This window comes from Numida meleagris, chromosome Z (assembly GCF_002078875.1).
Source record: "Numida meleagris isolate 19003 breed g44 Domestic line chromosome Z, NumMel1.0, whole genome shotgun sequence".
Taxonomy (NCBI): Eukaryota; Metazoa; Chordata; class Aves; order Galliformes; family Numididae; genus Numida; species Numida meleagris.
In genome coordinates this window covers 2,150,797-2,173,490 of record NC_034438.1, presented here as the reverse complement: position 1 = coordinate 2,173,490, position 22,694 = coordinate 2,150,797, and the positions used below count along the sequence as shown (strand labels likewise).

Here is a 22,694-nt window from a genome sequence, read left to right as displayed (position 1 = left end):
TTTCTTTCTTTCTTTCTTTCTTTCTTTCTTTCTTTCTCTTTCTTTCTTTCTTTCTTTCTTTCTTTCTTTCTTTCTTTCTTTCTTTCTTTCTTTCTTTCTTTCTTTCTTTCTTTTTTTTAATAGCAGAGAAAGTCTTCTTTCTTGTGCAACCTGCAGTGTGGGATAGGATCTCATTTATATGCGCTCCTTGGTGCATCGGAGGGCATTTGTCTGGTCCATTCAGACCATTTGTTGTCAGCTGGTGGGAGCTAGACTTAAGCAGGCTCAGCTGTTAGACCCAAATCTCTGTGAGGAGAAGCTGGAAATGAGTTTCAGGTTCATGGCAAAGCTGCTAGGACATAGGACTGGACACCAAGCTTTCACCTATACATGCACAGATCCCAAGTGAGCCCTACATTTTTACAAAGAGTTGCTTGGGATTTATAGTGGGGATGAGTAAGATGAAGATCTAATTTGAGGTTAAAAAAAGAAGCAACCGGCAGCAAAAGCCACAGTCTAAAGTTATTTTGTTTTTGTGTGGGTTTAATGATCTTTACGAGACTATCAGCATGTTTTCAATCCAGTGTGACATTTGTTGTCCAGTTCAGGGGAAGGAGCCCAGATTGGGACTTTTTAAACCTTAGGCAGTGTCTGAAGGTACTGGGATGCCAGTGCTCCAGGAGAGATGTCCATCAAGTCTGGTACTTTCTACATTCCCCAGGCAGCCAATACCACATCTCTAATGTGCCTGGCAGGAAGGGAGCTGTAAATCCCATGCAGATTACCGCATTGCTTGTTGTTGTTGCTAAATCCACATTTCTCTTTCTGCTAGCGTGGCCTTTAATATTAATATCTTAATTTCATTTATAAATTCACTTATCAGCTTTCATTAGTCATCCCATTAATGATCCCCGGCAAGAAATTTGTCATTTGACGTCAAAAGACAGATTAAAGGACTTCTGGAGCCTTGGGAAATGGCTTCATTCTGCACCAGAATTATAGCGGCTGGCATATGAGGCTAATACTATGTATAATTTGCATCTGCTGCTCAAGGGATGAGTGATTATTTTATATATTTAGCAGAAAACAAGAGCATTTCTTAATCATGAATGGCGCTACATTTCCCTCGAACTCTGCGGCATTATGAATCACTGGTCTATAAGCATCATGTTGCCAGTGAACCTGGTTTCACATTACCATAATGGTAAACCCTAGAGGGCTGGATCCTGACAGCTTGCCACCTCGGAGGGGTGTTTTACTGCTGGAGTGGCTAGTTGAAATTAAACTCCCTCTACACTTGAAGCTGGAAGGGACAGGGAGAGGATTAAGCTTTACACAGCCAAAATTGAGCATCTTTGGTCTCTGCTCTTACAGGTGGGACACAAGGGTGCTGGTAGGGCTGGCAGGACCTACCGACCTGTCAGCCTCACCTCTGTGCCAGGGAAGATCATGGAACAGATCCTTTCTGAAGCTATGCTAAGGCACATGGAAAAGAGGGAGGTGATATGGGATAACCAACATGGCTTCACCAGGGGCGGGTCCTGCCTGACCAATGTAGTGTTCTTCTGTGATGGCACAACTGCATCAGTGGACAAGGCAAGAGCCACTGATGTCATCTACCTGGGCTGCTGACATGATCTCCAATAATATTTTCACCAAATTGGAAAAATATTGATTTGATGGTTGGACCGTTGGGCAAGGGACTGGTTGCAGGATCATATTCAGAGAGAAGTGGTCAATAACTTAATGTCTGGATGGAGATTGGTGACAAGTGGTGTTCCCCAGGGGTCAGTACTGGAACCAGTGCTCTTTAGTATCTTCATCAATGACAGAACGGTGGGATTGAGTGTACCTTCAGGAAGTTTGCAGTTGACAGCAAGCTGTGTGGTGGACTTTGACACACCAGATTGATGGGATGCCATCCAGAGAGACCCAGACAGGTTCCAACAGTGGGTTTAGGTGAACCTCAGGAGGTTCAACAAAGCCAAGTGCAAGGTCTTGCACCTGGGTCGCAGCAACTCCCCCCCCACTATCAGTACAAGCTGGGGAACAAAAGGATTGAATACAGCCCTGCCAAAAAAGACCTGGGGGTACTGGTGGATGGCAAACTGGACGTGAGCCAGCAGTGTGCCCTTGCAGCCCAGAAAACCAATGGTGTCCTGACCGGCATCCAAAGCAGCGTGGCCAGCAGGGCAAGGGAGGTGATCCTGCCCCTCTACTCTGTGCTGGTGAGGCCTCACCTGGAGCATTGCATCCAGAGGTGGAGTGCTTAGTACAGGAGAGACGTGGAGCTGTTGGAGTGCATCCATAGGAGGGCCACAAAAATGATCCAAGGAGTGGAACACCTCTCCTGTGAGGACAGGCGGAGAGAGCTGGGGCTGTGCAGCCTGCAGAAGAGAAGGCTCCGAGGTGACTTGACAGCAGCCTTCACTATCTAAAGGGGAGCTACAGGGAAGAAGGGGACAGACTGTTCAGCAGGGTCAGTTGTGACAGGACAAGGCGAAATGGTTTCAAACTAAAAGAGGGGAGATTTATACTGGATATAAGGAATAAGTTTTCTACAATAAGGGTGCTGAGGCACTGGAACAGGCTGCCCAGAGAGATGGTGGTTGCCTTGGAGACAACCAAGGTCAGGCTGATCGGGGCTCTGAGCACCTGATGGAGCTGTGGGTGTCTCTATTCATTGCAGGGGAGTTGGACTAGATGACCTTTAAATGTCCCTTCCAACTCTTAATGATTCTATGATTCTACGAGAACAATTTTTTTTAATAGTTGATAGCTGTTGCATGCAATTCTATAAGAAATCTCCTAGGTGGAACAAGTACTGAGTTTACAGTGACCTACAGCTCAGCACTCCATTTCAAGCCTTGTAGACTGTTTTGCTCAGCCCTTGTTGACCTAAAAAGAGAACACCTGCATTAGCAGGAGATAATGGTATATTGTGTGCCAAGCTCGGGAAAGAGCCTGGAGGTCATAACGAACTTGGTTTGGGGCTGCAGGCTGGCATGCACCATCTGGCATTTTGATTACAGGCATGTAGATCTGGCTTGGGTGGGAAATGACAGCATGGGCTGGTCTGGGTGGGCAGGAGGTGGCTGAAGGTTGGGGGTGTGGGGTAAGAGCTCCTCAGCATCCCATCTGCAAGGGATGAAGGGTGACCAGACAGCCCAGGGCGCTCGTCTCTTTTCTGCATTGCTTGGGACTGGGGCTATGTGAAAACAGATATATCTGCTCTTGATTATGATGATTATTTTCTGGTCCACTGGCTGAAAACTTATTTTCCTGACTTAATATTGTTTTTGAGTTCTTCAGCAAAATGAGGAAAAAAGGCTTTTAAATGGTTCATTTGAACTGAGATGAAATAGGGCCACAGCCCCAGAAGTGAATGCTATCTTACAGCAAGGTATAAAGCAGCATCAACTGGAAGCAGAGAATAAAATCATTGCATCACAATCTTTTAGTCGTTCTTTTTCATACAGAACCATTTCATCTCACTGCAATTTTCCTCATGTCAGAGAAATGGATTCAGTATTTATTACTCACTTGGAAAGCATGAAATGATCCGGCATGGACTGCCCCAGACCCCTGTGTCCCCATACTGTGAAATCCTGTTGTTACATTGGCTTTTGCAGGAATCATATGTACTGAATCAACAGAAAGCACTTTAAAATCCTGTGATGCCATCCAGGTTCTTGTTTATAGGGTGCAGGAGTGTACTGGGGCTGCGCTAGGGACTGGGGAGGATAATATTGCCTGGAGGCTGTTATGATCTTAGAAAAATGGGATGTGGACCATGGGAAGGAGGCAAAGTGAATCATGCCGGGAGACACAGACTTAAACCAATCCTCTGGCCATCTGCGGACACAGCTGCTGCTCTTTTGCAAATGCTGTTATGAGGTTGGTCCCAGGTCTTAGAGCCAAAGGTGGTCACTGCCACTGATTAGTGCAGGGAGCTGGATGAGGTAGGCTGGAAGCCAAATCTGCATTGTCAAAGCTCACATCTTCTCACATTTGAACTCTCATATGCCAGAGAAGTCCTCCAGATCTGCACTGCTTGTTGGTATGCTTCTTGCTTGACTTCTTCACCTTCACTTCTCCCCTTTCCCACTGTGTTTTTAAAAACAAAACCAAAAACTTTTCCCTGTGGATGCGGTGGGTGTTTCCAAACTGCTCCTTCCTGATGCTCATTCTCTGCCTCAGAGACCAAAGTCTGCTGTCTCTGACTCTCAAACATCTGAGATGCTTGAGCACCCTGATCCAATGTGTGTGTTGATGCAGGGGAGGGTAAGGCACTGCTGTCTGTGGGATACTGTGTCCAGAAGATGGAGGACACCTTTGGGAGCTGAAGGGATGAAGAGGTTGTGCTTTTAGAGGCTGAAGAATGAGCCTCCATCCTGTGCCCTGGGGGTAGCTGTTATTGGTGCTGCAATAACTGATGCTGGGAATGCAGTGATGGGACTGCTCACATAACTGGAGTACCTTCCAGCTTTAAAGCATGGGCATGTTGGTCACTTAGCTCCTGGAAAATACTGCTTTTAGGAGGGAGGAGTTGACAGGTGCTTTCTATAAAACACCTGTGATGAAGTGCTTCTGGTGGCTCTCCTCTCCCCCCACATCCTGGTTTTGGTGCACTGGCACAGCTAGTCGCAGTCTTCCAGTCTGCACAATGGGGACAGGGAGGTAATGAGGGCCATTAAATGGGAAATGTAGGGAAAGCAATGCTTTACAGAAACGCAACCCATCAGCAACATTCCTTGGTTGGGAAGTGACATCCCTAGGTGGGAGGTGACACCCAGGCCTGTGCGAGAGCCAACGGGCCTCAAATTCATGTTGGGTCACTCTTGCAAGCAAGGGCTGGGCAGGGGGATGGTGAAAGGGAGGAGGGATGTGCCAGGGCACCCAACAATTAACCCCATTTGAAGCTGACACCACTGTGGAGGACCCTGGGGAGTCCTCTTTGAATGCAGCCTGTTGAAGGTAAGTTCAATGGAGCAGAGCTAGCCCCTAGCCCCGGGAGCCAAAACGCTCCTCTCCAGCCAGTGAATAGACACAGCTTCTGGTTGCTTTTTTTTTTTTTTTTTTTTTTTTCATTTTCCAGTGCAAAGAACAAATCTGTTTCTAGTGCTGCCACGAAGCACGCATTTTCACATCACACCAGGGAGTTGGAGTTTTGAGAAAGCCAACAAATATAATGAGATTTGTGGTTTATTTAAAAAAAAAAAAAAAAGTGGGGGGTGGGATAAAAGCCTAGAACACAACAGTAACATAAAAACGCAAATTGTTTGCCAAGGTCCAGACATTAGAAAGCTAAAGAAAAGGTGCTTTGTTCTTCATAGAATCATAGAATGCCTTAGCTTGGAAGGGACTTTAAAGTCCATCCAGTTCCAACTCCTGCTGTGGGCTGGTTGCTACCCACCAGCTCAGGCTGCCCAGGCTCCATCCATGGCCTTGGGCACCTCCAGGGATGGGGCATCCACAGGTCTCTGGCAACATGTTCCAGCAACTCACCACCCTCATCGTAAAGAATTTCTTTCTGACATCTAACTTAAATCTCCCCTCTTTTAGTATAAAACAATTACCCTTTGTCCTATGCTATCAGGCAGTGTAAAACGTCATTCTCCATCCTGTTTATAACCTCCCCTCAATACTGGATGGTCACAGTGAGGTCTCCCTAGAGCCTTCTCCAAGCTGAACCATCTCCCTCAACCTTTCTTCAAAAGAGAGGTTCTCAAGCCCTTTGAGCATCTTTGTGGCCCTCCTCTGGAGCTGCTCCAACAGCTCCGCATCCTTCTTGTGCTGGGGCCCTCAGGCCTGGATGCAGTGCTCCAGATGGGGCCTCATGAGGGCAGAGCAGAGGGAGATAATCCCCTCCCTGCCACTGCCACCCCTTGGTTGATGCAGCCCAGGATGCTGTTGGCCTTCCTGGCTGCAAATGCACACTCATATTGAGCTTTTATCTACCAGGACCCCAGAGTCTTTCCATCAGGGCTGCTCTCAGTGAGTTCTTCTCCCAGTCTGTACACACACTGGTGATTACTCCAACCCAACACCCTGCACTTGGCCTTGTTGAACCTCATTACATTCACACAGGACTACTTTTCGAGCCTGTCCACGTCCCTTTGATGACATCCCTTCCTTCTGTTCTATCAGCTGCACCATTCAGCTTGGTGTCAACTGCAAACTGCTAAGGGTGCACTCAGTCCCACTTCCTGTGTTGCTGATAAAGATGTTGAAGTGCACTGGTCCCAGACACCGCTTGTAGGCCGTTGTGGGACACTGCTTGTCACCACCTCCACCTGGGCACAGAGCACTGACCGCAACAATCCGGCTGCGACCTTCCGACCAATTCTTTATCCATAGAACAGTCCACTTTTCAAACCCATACCTCTCCAATTTAGAGATAAGAATGGGATGTGGGGCCATGTCAAAGGCCTTGCACAAGTCCAGGTAGATGACATCAGCTGCCCTTCCTTTGTCTACTGATGTGGTCACTCCATCATAGAAGGCCACCGGATGGGTCAGGCAAGACCTGCCCTTTGTGAAGCCATTCTGGCAGCCTCAGATCACCTCGTCATCTTGCATGTGCCTTAACACAGCTCCCAGGTGGGTCTTCTCCATGATTTTCTCAGGCCCAGATGTGAGGCTCACCGGACTGCAGTTCCCTTTCCTGGGTTTTCCTTTCTCCCTTTCTTAAAAATGAGAATGATGTTTCCCTTTTTCCAGTCACTGTGGACTTCACCTGACAGACATGACTTTTCAAATATGATGGAGAGTGCCTTGGCAACTGTATCTGGGCACAGTGAGGTGGCTCTTGGGTTGACGTTGGACTATAAAGTCAAGGAAAAGCATCAACAGAGAGAAAGCACCCAGCATGGGCTGTGGATCCTACTCAGTGGGAACTTGGCAATGGTTAGGAGAAATATGGGTATCCACCACATCTAAGCTGAGCAGGGGCAGAGGTGGCTGTTGCTAACTTTCCACAAAATGAATTGAAAAGGAAACATTTGTCCAACAAGCATAGCTGCACTGAACGTCTCATTTGAATGAGGCTCAACTCTTCACTGAGAAAATGGGGCACTCAAAAGCGTCTCTGCCCAAGCTGCATCTGTTACACAAGAGCATCTGTGCATTTAAAACTAAATGCAGGTTAATGCTAGTAGGGGGTTACACTGCTGTTCTGCTATCCAAATCACAGAGAGTAGAATTCCATACACCCCATTAAAGCAGAGGAGTAAATGACCTGAACCCAGGGTCCTTGCGGGTAGGCTTTCCATCCATACAGCTTGTGTTGTTACTCTAAAAAAGAATAACTCTCCCATTGCAAAAATCAAGCTTTGTGTGTGAGGATACTCAAGGCTAGGGAACAGCCTGCAGGCTCCTCTCTGAGTAGATGTTTGTGAATCTGCCAGGTCTTGGATGACTTCTGAACCAGCTGACACCTTCTAATGGGGCTCCATTTGATTTGCTTCGTCAAAGTGCTTCTTTTAAATGGAGGAACTGGATCATATGCTTTGTAGTCTATCTTTCTCAAAAAATACAAGAGAAATTTTAGAAATGCAGCGTGCAGCTCAGCTGGTGTCCTAGAGATGCCAGGCTTTAATTAACACAAACTTAAATTTCACATCCCAGCTTTAATTCCTTTTTGTTTGTTACTGGAAGCTCTGTGGTGTCAACAGGGTACGTTGCTTGAACAGATGGTATTTTTTCCCCAGACCTGGGTTGACTCTTTATAATTGCCGCTTTTCTTTCTTCTACTTGATTTCTACCAGAACCACTAACCAGCGCGCATTTCATGGGTTAGCATTATTTCAACTCAGTCAGAAGGCTCTTGGGTTCAGCAGTGAGCACTGTGAAAAAAAACCTTATAATCTATCCCTGCCTTCTCTGAAAGTTCAGGTATGCTCTGAACTGATGGCACAGATGAAAAAAGCGCACCTACTTCTACTCACCTTCTACTATTTTTATTCCACTATCTGAGTAAAATCCGCACTCTTTGCGATGCAGAAGTGCTATGCCCTGCGCTCTGTGCATGCATGTGCATTCACAAGCGCACCCACTGCAGCTGAGCAAGAGGAGATTCTTGTTGCTGCTTTCAGAGCTGTAATGCAGAAGCACATATCCAGCTGCCCCATTTTGCTGCTCTGGGTGCTTTCTGCATTTTCTAGAACATCTTTCACTGGCTGATAGAATTGCAGAATAATTCAGACAGGAAGGGACCTCTGGAGGTCCCCAGCCCAGCCTCATGCTCAGAGCAGGCTGGCTCAGGATCTTGCCTAGCCAATGCTGGGATACATCCAAGGATGGAAATGACAGCACCTTGGTGGTGCCTGCTCAGGTCAGCAGTCTAGAGAGCACACATCTCCTAGATGGACAGGGTGTAGATGGAGCACTCTCCCAAAACAGAATGATTAAGAATACAATAGAAAAACAATTGCCTCCCCTCACCCCATCTCCCATAGGGTAAAATTGAGATCTTCCCTCTCCCAGTCATAAAACTCAGCATTGGGCACTTTCCTTCTACTTTACACCAGTTTCCCTCTCAAACCAGGGGACACTGCGTGGGGAGGAAGATCCACTTCCATGGCCACATCTGCATGGAGACAGTCTCCAAACACCATGGGACTGGTCCCCAAAACACCATGAGACTGATTCCCAACCAGCATGGGCCTGCTGCAAGATCCTACTCTCTTCAAAGCACCGGACACGCTCCCATGTGCCCAAACTTTACTTGTTGAGGTGGGCCATGGGCATGCACGCACATCATGCAGACCCCAACTCCTCGAATCCCTGCTCAGACCTCTGGCCCTCTCTGAGACTGAGTAAATGCTTTTCGTCTCCCACCTTTGTATCTCCACCTGTACAGTACCACAGTGTCCATCTCACAGAGCACCAGGTGTAAAATTCAGGGACCAGAAAAATTGTGGATGGGTCTGCTGGTTGGTAGGCAAAGTTCCTGGGAGACTGTAGATGGGGAAAGCTGGAGATCAGTTTTTCATCCTCCTTTACATGGTCCCTATAGAGGAAATATCCTTTAACAAGGAGATGACCGAAGAACTGCATTTAGTCATCTGAAAGTGGTCAGATGGCTCTGCTTTCTTCAGAAAGTAATCGTTTTTAGAAACAAAGCAGAAAGTTGAGATTTTGAATGAAAAACAAAAATGTCAATTCCTTTTTAGTGATGTAGACTTTTCTCTTAGCGCGTGATTTTAACATTATTTTGTTTTAATCCAAGGTCACGCATTGCCACCCACTGCCATAGTGGGAAGAGTGTCTCAGACCACATCTTTTCTGTGATATCTGCTTGAAAATAATGAGCTGGGGAAAACCTGACTGCCCTCAGTAACTGCATGGCATCCTTATCTAGCTGCTCTGATCAATAGGTTTGCTTTCCTCAAGCAGCAGATAGACCCTGACTTTCTGAGTCTGATGCCTATATTCTGCAGTGCCAGCTGATGCAGAGCCACGGAGCCTTGTGGCCACGTCTCAATAGCAGAAGATTTGTCGAAGTAAATCAGATCTGGGGGCCACTGAGAGGGAATTAATGTGAAATGCCTTAATGTTAGTTTAACAGTCACTTTAATAGGCATAACTACGCTATTAAGCTGATTTCCCTACATTTAACTCGTATTTGTACTCAAGTGGAATAAATGTTTTGCTTTAGGAAGAATGAATTTTACAGAGTAAAAGAGCTATTGTAAACATCCCAAATGCTTTGGCAATGACAACATGACAGCTTACAGACTGCAACCCAGACTCTCTATGCTGTTGTAATGCCCTTGGCCCTACGTCCTCCTCTTCCCCACCACCTCTTCTATCCCACCCCAGCCATCCTCACAAAATGTCTCTGAAATGCTGGGTGCACAACTGACACAAGTTATCACAAGCAGCTAAAATTTTCATCTTGCTTCAATGGAGCAAGTCCTGACTTCAGCCCAGCGTAAGTCAGCTTCTCCTCCAAGCTATTTTTGCATTACATGTTGGAGAACACCCTCACCTCGAGTCTTGGCTGGGGCTCTGATAAATAAAGTTTTTACAAGAAGTTGCCACTTGTGCTGGCCCTGGCTGCACCCTCAGGTTCGGATTAATTGTGCTAAAGAGTAGGAAAAGTGTTTTCGACATTTTTTTAATGGTGGACCCTCCTTTGCCTGTGGGTGACAGTAGCTATACCACCCTGTAGGAGAAGCAGGGAGAGAAACTGCTGGTTGGAGCCATGCCATGAAGGGATGAGGAGGTGACATTTCCCTGCCATGAAGCCCCTGGCTCCCCAGAGCCACATCCCAGCTGTGTGCAGAGCCCAAGGGGCTCCCAGTGTCAGTGGCCACTGGACTGTGAATGCCAGGCGGAGACTAGCACCCAACAGGGCTAACTGAAGTGAACTTATCCAGACCCAAAATGCATGAGTCTGGCAACAGGGGGGACCTTGAATCATCCTCAGATCCCCCGTGCCCTGTTGCTGGCAAGCAGGAACAGAAGAGCAGGCTGGAAAACCTTTATCTTTGCTTGCAAAATGAATGATAGAGATTGAGACAGAACAACCCTGCTGAAATCTGTTTCTTGTTTTTTTCTTTGTGTGTGTGTGTGTGTGTTTTTCTTTCCTGGCTCTCTCTTTGAGTTGAGGCTCATGCTGATTTGTCTCAGGTCAGGAAAACCGAAACCTCGATTTGTAGATGAATGGGCTTTTAAAATCACTGGTGTGGTCCTGGTGTCAGCAGGGTGCCAATCGCTGTGTGCTGGTGCCTGCCCAGTCCCCTAGGCTGGTGTCATTAAGAGACATGGGCAGCATTCATTACACAGAGGCTGAATCTTGCCACTCATTAATGGAACTGAGCTGCCTGACCTTAATGTGTGACTGATATTTAATTTGAAGTTTCTCTGAATGCTAGCAAGCTGTAATGGAAACAAATCTGGCCCAGCAATGCAAAGCCTTTGCCTTGAGAAGACAGCAAAATATATTACATTTAGCAATTAGTAAAGATACTTTGGGCTTAGAGGTCACATGTGGGGCTAGAAAAGTGTATCTTTTCCACTTCAAAACTGCACACTCTTGGTAGGCTTCTGTGTGCTGTGGGGAGGAAAGCACAGCTGGAGGATGAGTTCAGCATCCCAGCTGACTGGCAGGAAAAAGGCAGTTCTTTCTTGGTCTGGAGCAGATGAAGATGTCTCTCTGGAGCCAGGAGGAAGTTCTGGGCAGGCATAGTGCCGGCTAAAAGGAGTTACAACTTCTCCGAAATGCTTCCTGAACACCCAGGGTCGACACTGTAGAAGGTGCTCTGAAATCCTTTGGAAAGGAAAGGTCTCCACTCCTGAAAGCGCAGGATTGGTACGTGCAGGTGGAGTTGAGCTGCTACTGGTAGGAACTCAGCCCTGCTGTTCTTCTTTGGAAGATATGGTAACACACCCATTAGGTTGGCATACCTCTAAATGCAAGCATGGGTGATGTAGGAGACTTTGGCCAAAGGCAAAAAGTGGCTTTGGTCACCAGTGAATCACCAATAGGCAGTGAGGAAGGGATCTGCATGGGAGCAACCTGTGGTTGTACAAACACCTTTTTGTCGTGTCCACCACTAACCACTTCAGCTGCCAGGCCAGGTTGTCCTCTGTCCCTCTCCATAAAATCTTCTCCATAAAATAGGTACTATCAACCAGTTTGGTTCTCACCACCCTGGGAAAGCACCGTGGTGGCTGTGCCCTGATTTACCATGGCAGGAAAAATCTTCTGGGGGGCCCTGCAGAGGAACCAAAACCAAATTTCTAATGGCCTCAGAAATGAGGCTGAAAGGTCTCTGGTACTATCAAGCAGTAGGTGCTGTGCTGCTCTGCAAACCTCTGCCAAAGGCTAGTCCATCCTCTCTGAAGGGCCAAGAGCTGTAAGGGCTCTTGTCATGTGCTCAAACTCGTGGTATTTAAAAATGGCACAAGCCCCTCTTGTCAGAGATACAGCTTCAGAAACAGCAAATTCAAGGGTGAGGTACGTGAAAATGAATCTGAGAGATTCTAAAATTTGGAAGCCAAAAGGGACCTCTAGATCTTGTAGCTAGCAGTAATTAATTTGGTATTTTGCCTAGCATCGTCATCCCAGTTTAATCAGCGGCTGCAAAGCAGAGTGTTGTCCATCTGCCAGCTGATGGATGGGCAGCCATTATCAAGGATGAATTTCTGGGGGTAGAGGAAAGACTGAGCCAGTCCAATATTTATTAACTGCTTGTCTCAATCTGCAGTGAAGTGGGAGCAGTCAGTCCTGCTGGGATCTGCTGGGTGGTTGGATCTGCATGGCTGTTTAGGGATTTCCACCAGATACAGCACCAGATGCAGTGCTGGTTTGAAGATCTGGTCTCTGAAAGGCTTCGTCTTGCCTAAATGTTGCCAGTGCAGGAGCTGTACTGACTCTCAGCTGGGAAAATCAGAGTTAAAGCAATCAGATAAACGGGGGTTTAGAATCTTGTGGAAAGAATTCATCAGGGCTTCAGGTGTCTCACCAAGGCCACCAGCCTTCTCCAATAGCATGGTGCTAATCAGCCTCACAACTTCCGTGGCTCTTGTGCTGGCATGGATGGCTGGTCTAACTGGGCTCAGCATTTCGTCCCCATCCAATTTCTGGTGTCTAACAATGGGATCTTCTACCACCTGTAGTGGTCCAACACCAGGAATTTGGAGGGGTGCTGAACCTCACACCAATTGAAACCATGAAAAGCCCTGTATGAGACATTGCAAACATGAAGAAAATCATCTGAGTGGGAAAAATAGCACCTCATGTGTGGTGGGTAAAGACTGGTCCCAAAAATATGCGAGTGGATGCACTGGATTCAATTGGAAATTGTCCTTCCTGCTGGCAGAAGCACAGCAGTGGTGCTGAAAGCCCAGGCAATATTCTGCCACTGCAGCATCCTTCCTTCCTCCCTGCTGACAGCTCACCCACCCCACTCAACGCCACTATCAGTATTTATGGGACACTTAACCCTCCCTATAAAACACAATTTACGGGTTAGTCTATAACCTCAGCAAGCTGCTCAGATGCAAGGAGACCAAACAGCTTTGCCTTTTATTTTCTTCGCTGCTGTAAGAGCCGCACCCGTGGCCCCAGGAGCTGGATTCACTCTCAGTTCCTGTTTTGTTTCTCAGAAGCTTTGGAAAACAAGATAAGAGTGGCAACCTTGTTCTGCTAACTGGCTTCTCCAAGGGAGCGAGCTGTGTGCTCCTGTCCCTGCTGTGCCTGCTGTTGCTCTGAATGGCAGCGCATAGGTTTCTGAGGTGGATGTAATAAAACAGCATCCACGTGACAGAGGAAGAATGTTTCTGTCTGAGCGGGCTTAGCAAAACCACTGTCAGGAACGGTAAAAATCATAATGAGAGGTCAGCCGGGGTGCCAGGCAGGCAGTGTGTTCCTGTGCCACACAGTAGGAGGAGGCAGTTCTTCAAAATAAACTGGTAAAGGGAGTTGAACTACCTGCCATGGCCTTGGAAGCCCTGCCTTTTAGGGGACGTGAGGTCACTCGGTTTTGCTTGTTGCCTTCTGAGGAGCTCCTTTTTCTCCCCTTGGTCCCCTGATATTCCCTGTCTCACAAGGAGCCCACCTCATGCCATCAAGACTGGTACAGGGCAGGGATTCTGAGGCCAGTATCCCACCCCATGGTGCCCATTTTAGCTCTCTCTGTCTTCTCCAGGTAGCAAAGCTGTTTTCCCAGCTTTGGGTCATGCTTGCTGTTTTCTCCAGAAAACCCATGTCTTATATGAACAAGAGGTGGGAAGACCCTGTTGTGGCTGTAGGTACCTCCAAGATGTTCCTTCCTTCCTGGAGACTGCACGTAGGCAGTGGGACCTTCTAGGGCAAGGATGAGCTACCAGCATTTCTTCCAGCCAGAAAATTCCTGGAGCCTCTCTTGCACCAGGTCTGCTGGGGTGTGGGGTGGTCACAGCATGGGAGGTCGCCAGGCAGAGTGTGGGGTCAAAAGCCCAGATCTGAGGTGGAGGAGGTGGTGGGAGGCTGCTTGGAGGGAAATTTCCAGCCATGAAGGTTCATCTTCAATCCTTCCTCCCATTAAACATAAACATGGCTCCGAGGGCCCAATAGGTCCATCCTTACCCCAGGGAGAGGACAGCACCTGCAGAACCAGTATTCCTAGTTCAACATCTGCACAGTCTTCCTCAGGCCATGCTGCAAGCTCCTGACCCAGCACCCCCTCCCCACACCAGCACAACTTTCCCATGTTCCTACAAAAAGCCCCAGCCCCCCAGAGAAGGAAGTTTTCAGATAATAGCATCCCAATGCTATCCCTCTGACATCTGGAGCTGGCCTGCTGTGCAAAATCCAGATGAGGCAGATGTCTGAAGCCTGCTCAGGCCCTCGGGGTGAGGGCTTGGAGTGTCTCTCTGGCTTTTTGGCCACCAGAAAGTAACTGGCCCAGGTAGAGAGATCTGCGTGTTTGGGATAGATCTGAAAGTGCTGAAACCCCAGCAGATGCGTGATGGAAACCCTAGCCAGGGTTGGTGAGAACGTGCTGGACTTCAATAGCTGGAAAAGTGAGACGTCACAGGGATGCAATTAAAACAGCAATCCATCCTCAAAACATTACCAACATTGATTAAAGGGCCTGGGGAGTTTCGTGTTTTGGCTCTTCCTGAGCATCAGGCTTGATGTGCCAAAGATCGAAACATCCTGTGCTATAACCACCACTGGAAATCTCAGCTGGGTGAAGAGCACTGCGCTGTGCAAAGGACATTGACCCTGTGACAGAGTGGGTATTACAAAGCCGAGAGCTTTGAGAGGTGGCATTGCAGGTTGTGTCTGTCTGAAATAAAACCAGCCTGCTCTTCTTCAGTATAAGCTGCTTTTCCAAAATGATCTGAAGACAGAAAAAAAAAAAAAAAAGAATCCCCAAACATTTTTCTTTTCCCATTTTACATTCTTAAGCTGTGGGGGAAAAGAAACGGCTTATGAGATTTAAGCTATTTATTACCAAACAAAACTGCATCTGAGCCATCTGCTTTTGTGCCAAGTTTTGGCCTCCTGACATCATGCGTGCGGAGAGTTACGAGCCCCTCGAAAGCGAGGTTGATGACAGAAACGTTGACTGAGTCTTAACCCAGAGGGAGCTGTGGATGCTCATGGGCTATGTCGGAAGCCAGCTTCAGGGAGAAGCTGCCTGCAGCCACTGAGCCACTTGAATGCCTTCAACTTTGGCCCTTGTCACCAACCCTCTCCTCTTGGTGCCCCTCCGCCCACCTCTGGCGCCGACAGAAGGGGCCAGTTGCTCCCAGTATGCTTTTTCCTAGATGGATGACTCTACGCCTACCCTCATAAAACAGATATTTCTTGCTGTCTGGATAGAGTTTTCCGTTCTGTCTTATTACAGCAGGGTTTTGCAGCACTAACTCATGCCAGGACGGCACACGGAAATGTAAAGTAAGAGCTATTTCTGCCTTGAGAAACTGATGTTTTACTTGTTCTTTAAACACAGTTCCATTTCCTGGAGCAACACATACCTCTGAAGTTCAGGATATTAAGTTTAATAGGCAGCAGGCTGCCAGGATCTCTGATTTTAGCTAGAGACTTCTTAGTCATGGAGTGTAAAAAAGGGAATTGCCAGCACATGGCAGGGCAGGACATCAGGTTTCCTCAGCCCTGAGTTCAGGTCAGATCAGCATCTCTTGTCCCCATCAGAATGGGACCACAGCTCTGGAGCAGGGCTTGGCTCCAGGGTGCAAACTGGTCTGGGCATGATCCCTCCAACCAGTGCAGGGTGATGCTCTGACTTGCAAAGACCTTTAGGTTAACTGGGGATGGGATGCTGTAGGATCAGGAGATCAGCTCATGGGATCTGTCAATGGGTTCTGGTTTTTGGGGCTGATTTGCTGGAGAAGCCAGCAAAGAAAAATAGGCTGGATAGTAAAATGTCCCCATCCATCCTGATGTCTCAGAGATGGTGAAATGTTCCCCACATTGCTGCTGATCGCTGTGGGGCTATGTGGGGTAGGACTGACCACCTCCAGGCTGCAGAAACATCAGCATCCAGCATCCAGCTGCTAATTGAAGCCCCATTTGAAACACAGAGGGGGGAAAAAAACCACAATAATAAAATCAATTCATGCAAAATATGGACAGACAGGGTTGGCAGCTCCAAAATGGGCTGGTCCCACAGTGTGGCATTGCTAAATGAAATCCAACAGCTCAGAGCATTGGCTCTTGCCATTAACACCATCTCCAGAGGAAGGTGGAAGTTGCATTTGGCTTTCAAACCCACCAGGTTAGGCAGTCTTTGGGTGGAGGGTTTGGTTTGGACCACTGCAGAATTAACAGGATCTGTGAGTTATGCAGCCCAACACTCGATGTCCCTCTGGACCCTTGCACTCTTTGGTTGCTGTTTTTTTTTTTTGGCGATTTTGGCTTTTTGCCTGTTTATGGCTGGAAGGGGCAGCAGACATCCTGGCAGCTTGTTGTGGGCAGCAAAGCGTCCTTTAAACCAGGTGCTGAGCATTTCCACACGGCAGTGTTGACCACATTGAATGCAAGGAGACAGTGGAAGCCCAAGATTCTTGCTTGGTTGATCGAAGGCCTTCCAAATCGCCTTCCAGTCTTTTTGGTGAATGGGACAAATAGCCCAACCCCTACAGAAGAGGAAATCAGTACCCACTGATAAACCAAGAAAAACTCCATATCTGTTTACTTTTCCCCCCTCCAGGGCACAGAAAATTAACTGGGGATGTTGCAGCCTCCTACCCTCAGCTCACCTTCTCCCCATCTTTCATTGCACCCAAATGCAGTGATGGAGTGAAACCAGGATCTTAGGGAAAAAAAAAAAATCCCTTCCAGCACGTTTTGACTTTTTTTGGGTGTGATGATACACACACCCTCGAATGCCGTGCATTAGAATAAAGCTATAATTAAAACCTAGTGCGAAGTACAAAAGCAAAAAGATGACTTAAAGTGTAGCAACACTGCCAAAGTGTTTTTCCTTTCTCCTCTGAAAACATTGCTGAATTCAACACGTTCCTGTGAAACAGCATCTTCACTAAAATCCTTCCCCCCCCCCCCACCCCAAAGCTTGTGGAAAAGGACTGTAGGAAGGAAAATCATGGAAAGCCTGTCTTGTGAGGGACCCAGGCTATATCTCATCACCCATCTCACTGTGTCACAGTGCTCAGCACCATTTCAGTGCTTCCTTTCATCCTTGGTGGAAATGTGCTGAGAAATGCTGGTTGTCAGCAGCTGTGGCATTGTTTGCTGAATGCTAAGCCTGGTCTTTGGAAGGAGACTTTTTTGGGTGCCCCAGGTCTGCGGGTGATCTGTGCAGGACAGGAGGTGCTCCGTGGGGCACTGGGCATCATGGAAGCTGAGGAGGGCAAGGATGTGAGCTGTGGGTGCACGCATGAGTCTCTGCTTTGTGTTTTTTTGGGATAACGTGAGCTATGCTTTGCTATGCCAGCACATTGGTGCGGAGAGGTGGGACGCAATAAGGGTTGTTGCATGGCAGTTGTCATCAACCCATTAAAATGGCAACGAGGAGCATCCCCTCTCAACCTCTTTCCCTTTGATCCACTGCAGCCCACTTCAACCAAACATGCAAGACCATGAGAGGGAGGACAACAACAGAGGAATCCCCAAATTCTAGTGTTCCCACAGAGACCAGCCACGCTCCACCAACCACATGGACCATCCCTTTGCCCACCACAGTGACTGAATCCTGACTCAGTCCCTGGCCAAGCCCATAAGGCTGACCGAGACACTCCTTATCTATCCCTAATGTTCACCAGGGCTGGTGCTGGGGTTTGCAGCTCTCTGCACAGCACTAGACGCGTGGGATGGCTGCCTGCACCCCGGGCTGGGTTGGAGCTGGCTGCTTATTATTTTTGGCACAGCTTTTCCCATTTGCTAAATGAAATGACAAAGCTGTTGGCGAAGGTGCTGAAATTGGGACAGATTCCTTCCAATCTGATAAATCCTTCTCCAGTTCTTTCATCCTCCTCCTCCTCTGTCCTCCCTTCCCTGATCTCCTCTCCTTGTGGTTTGTTGTCCTACAACAGGAGGGAGGTGACATGATATCTCCGTCTGTGCAAGCCCACTCCGTTTTTGTGCAGCAGAATGCATTGTGGGATTGGTCTGGCAATTAATTTTTTTTATTATATGTATATTGTTTCAGGTGCGTTGTCAATTTAGTCATTTTAATAAGGATATATGCACCCCCAAAAATTGCTGAGGGCTAACACATGACGGATGGCACGAACTCACGGCACTAGGCAATCCGCGGCTTGTTTGTAAATGTGATGTGAGCCCCCTCGGCTACATGAACACAGAGCTGCTCCCATGATTTCCTGGCCGTGTTATCTGTATTTCTGTATCTCAAGCACGGGGACTGATGCTAATGTGCAATTGAGTTGCTTTCAGTGGGGGACTTGGATGCAGACCCATGGGCACATCCAGAGAAACAAAGTACAGGCGCCTGGTGCGCAGTGATGCTATTCTAAGCCTGGTCTGGTTTGGGGGCTTTATCTGCCTTCCCAGGGCAGGAGAAGGGCTGTAATCAGCCCCAAATGGCTGAGACAGTGTGGCTCCAGCCTCCGGCTCAGCAGATTGCAAAGGGCAGAGCTTCCATTTGTCAGTGAGTGAAGCCAGGAGCTGCCATCCTCCTCCGCACCGCGCTGGGATGGGGATGTATAAATAGCCCCAGCATCCCCGGCCCCGCACACACTCACACACCGGCTGCTAATGCCTCGGCGAGCAGGGCCAGGTTGCTTTACCCAGGGGGAAAAATTCACGGGCATCACAGGCAGCTTAACAGCATTGGACAGATTTTGTTTTTCTTGCAAATGTGGTAGCGCTCCCTGGGCTGCAGCTGTCTGCTCGAGATGCCCATCTCCAGCGAGCTGCAGGCCTGATCCTGCCTCCCCAAGGAGGAGCCTGACTGCTCTAAAAGTGTTTCCGCCATGAGGAGAGGGAGAGGAGATTGTTCTTCTGTCCGGGGTTTTGATTTTAGAAAGCCTGTGGTATCCCCTGCTCCATCTTTCACATCTCCAGGATGGGTCAGTGTTTAATGAGCACACTGATCCCAGCATCCTTCAGGGTGAAATACTGAGTAAATCCACACGTGCTTATTCTCAGTCAAGTCGTGCCTGATGCCAAAGAGGGATCCCCAGTGACAGAAGTGCCCAGTAGCAGACCAGTGCATTTCTGAGATTCTGTGTCACCTACCAAACTGTAAAAATATATACAAGCCTGTCTCATTTGCAGTGGTTCACCTGGGAGTGCTAAGGAATTCAGAGCATATCTTTCAATGAAAAAAGGCCCAGGCAGTTTCAAATAGTATATAGAAACAATAAATATAACTGTAGAACTGAGGAAAAAATAAATAGATTTGGAAGAGGGGAAGAAGCTGTGAGGAGATGATGGATTTCCAAAAACAGATCTATCATTCCTAAATTTGAGACTGCAGTCTGTAACGCCATCTTCCAGCTAAGCATTTCGAGCAGTTCCCAAATAGCTGTTAAATGGTGTGCATGGTCAATGGAGGTGAATGACAAACTAATAGAAGAGGAAAAGAAAACAAGTTCTTTCCCCCCGCCTTTTTTTGATGATTCTGTGATGCAACCCTGCCCAGAGCCAGGGGCTTGGACCCAAGGGATCTTTAAGGTCCCTTCCAACCCAAGACATTCTATGATTCTACAGTTCTGTGATTCATATGATTCTATGATGATGAGCCATACTTTGGGGTAGGTCATCAAAAACCACCCAAGAGGTGGCCAACTCCTCTTCCTACAAGGTCAAGGCGTACAGACGGAGAAGGATAATCCTGCTGTAGGGTGAGGACCAAAACTCTGGAGCCCGTTGTGTTGGGGAAATGGTTTCTGTCTCACAGAACAGCGTTGTCTTCCTGCAGTCACCACCAGGGCATGCAGTGGGGAAGGAGGCTTATGGGGATGCAGTTAGAGGCTCTGGAGCTTGTTAAGACACAGATTCCGACTTCACCACCTTTGGTGTAGGAAAGTCTTTGAGGCTTAGCTGAGAGATGAAAATGTCATTCCTGCCATTGTCATGGAGAGTAGAAACAAAACATGGAGTGAGGTATCTGGGCTGAATTTGAGTCAGTGATTGTTCTCTGTTGTCACAGACGTTACGTCCAGACAAAGTAAAAAAAAGATTAAACTTGCAAATCACATTTTCTTCAAGCGTTTTATAGGCAGTGATTTTAAGTTGGCATGAGAATATGATTTTGGGACCAAACTGCGACTCAGAAAAGAGAAGGAAGATGTGCTAGTGAGTAATCATGAATAGTCACTGAGTAAGGGTGACAACTGGTGAGCTGGATTCTGGTTTCGGTCATGTTGGGTTATCTGGAATAGTGCTCCAGTGTCAGAAGGGTGACACTGCATTGCCCTTGGGTACGGGAGATCAGCACATAGAAAGAAGTCTCCAACAAGACACCTTGCAGCTAGATATGATGAGCAGAACAGGGTAAACTTGATAATAGACAGCACAGGTATGAAATATTCTGGTTTTTGTGGTTTATTGGTCTGCCAATGCTTTCTGGGGTCTGCCAGTTCTATGTTTGGCAAGGCTTGGCTTTGTTGTGCAAGTTGCCTCTGTTATGCCAGCTGTTTGATTAGATGACAGCTAATAAGCACAGATTTGCTGAAATATTCTCCAAAGTCTTTGCTTTGTTACCAAAATCCTCATCAGCAGTTGGATTATCTGTAGGAAATGAGCAGCTATGACACAAGATAGTGGATTATGTAAATTGGTGGGGGTTATTTAATCCTATGGTCTGGGTCATATCTTGATTGTGTTTTTCCTATGGAGTTAAATACATCACTGAACCAGCAGATACAAGCAAAAATACTGAAAAATAGTTAAGTTTATGGACTGGTGACTAAAACAAGTGCCTAACTGTCCATACCACCCTGTCCCCCTTCTTCCCCTTACAAAAAAAAGAATCCAGTCTCCCCCCAAAACCACTGTTAGGCTTTTACTTTATGTTATATTGGCTATACATGGGCCTTGCAATCCTTCCTACCCAAACATCAGAAGCAAGCTTTGAACTTTCTGGACCACAGGGTATGAACAAGTCCTTTGACAGAACTGTTTTGGCATGGGAATAAAAAAATCAGGTCAAAGCTCTGACAACATGATCTGCCTACCCTATGTCCTCTGGGTCCTGATGGCTCCAGCATTAAAGATCCTGCAGATGTTTTGATAAAGCAGACTGAGATCTCCCATATCAAAAAGCTGAAAATCCTTGGTAAGTTGGCATCAAGCATCAGGAGAAGAGAGAGATGCGGAGGACGAGAGTCTAGCTTGTTTGTTTCTTTGCTTTTTATGTGCTGTAGGATTTGACTCAGTAAACTGGGGGAAATATCACTCTGCTCCAATGCTTTGTGTTGTCTTAAGCCAGTTTTGCCTGACATCATACAACAGAACACAGCCCATTCTTTTTGAGTGAGCAGTGGGATTTACACTTTAACCTGCTCTTGCACCTTTTCTTCAGGCCCTAGGGACTTAGAAGTGAGGACTTAGAAACGTTAAATTGGTTACCCATGACTTGCTGTAGTTGTTTTCCATTGGGAGGATCCATGACCATTAGATGTTGAACCATTCACCATGAGCTGCTCTGCGAGCAAACACAGGAGGCACCTCTCCTTGGCTGCAGTGTTGATCAGCTTGAGCAACGTGCCAGCAAAGCACAGATCCAAATTTCATTATTCATCCTTTACCTGGGAACTAGACTCTGCTGTAGGGCAGCAGATACAACCTGCTGTACTGGGGGCACCCAGACATCTCATGAGCTTGGTTTTGTAGCTCTGTCACTGAGGAATGTTGGATCTGATTGCACCTCCTCCACTTATAATTAATAAGATAGTTAAATCATGCAGTTATCTGACAACATGAGAAATTATCATCTTAAGAAGCTCTGTTGCTGGTGACAGACACATTTGTTACCTGTTGCCTCCCTCAGAGGGGCACTGCGAAGGATTAGTTTATATTTAAGAGATGTTGTGTACAATTCCTTATGCATTGTCTTGTAAACCATTTCCTTTTGCTGGATCCTTTCTCATTGTCCTTTTTTACTGGCATCTGGCTTTCTTTGTGCACCTTCTGCTCCCATAAGGATGTGAACAGAAAGTGCTTGGGGCTCCCTGAGTTCCTGTGCTGGATGGAAGGGAGATGGAAGCAGAGAGGGTTCAAGCTGGGTAGGCACCACGTGCAAATCTGGGATGGAAGTCGGTGTCTCATGGTGATGTTACTCCTTGAAATTTTGAGCCAGTTCCAAAGATTGCAACAATTATGGGAGTTTTTAGGAAGATGAGGTGTCCAAATGAATGCATAAAAAGGCAGGTGTCCCATCCTGGGGCTGATCCTCAGCAAGGAGGCATCTATCAAGGATAGCCTCTCTCAGATCTCATTCTCCAGTGCTGAACTGCCTCCCTCTTTAGTTTAAGAGCCAAATTTTTGCCATGATGCCTGGCAGTGCCCCGGGAATGTAGGAATGAACATGCTGGGTTGGGCTGTAGGCTCATCCAAGCTAAGATCTTTTGGGAGATGAAAGCCAGTGCCAGCTGTTTGCAAAAAGCCTCCAGTGCAGACGTCTTTCACACCTCATTTCCCCTTCATCCCCACCAGTCTCGTGGCTGATCTCACAGCAGCTCGTGTTGTGCTTTCCACAGCCGCTCTCCCTTAGCCTGGCAAGACCGGGCTATTGGAAAGGGCCTCAGCAAAAAAGCACAACCAC

General features: G+C 47.4%; 1 protein-coding gene across 1 annotated transcript in view; it reads left to right on the top strand.

Annotated features, from left to right (window-relative positions):
* RNF165 (ring finger protein 165) overlaps nucleotides 5,397-22,694 on the top strand; it is a 29,039-nt gene continuing 11,741 nt past the window's right edge. Inside the window, exon 1 of the mRNA XM_021381367.1 lies at nucleotides 5,397-6,582. The gene's annotated coding sequence lies outside the window, so the exon portion shown is untranslated. The remainder of the gene's footprint in view (nucleotides 6,583-22,694) is intronic.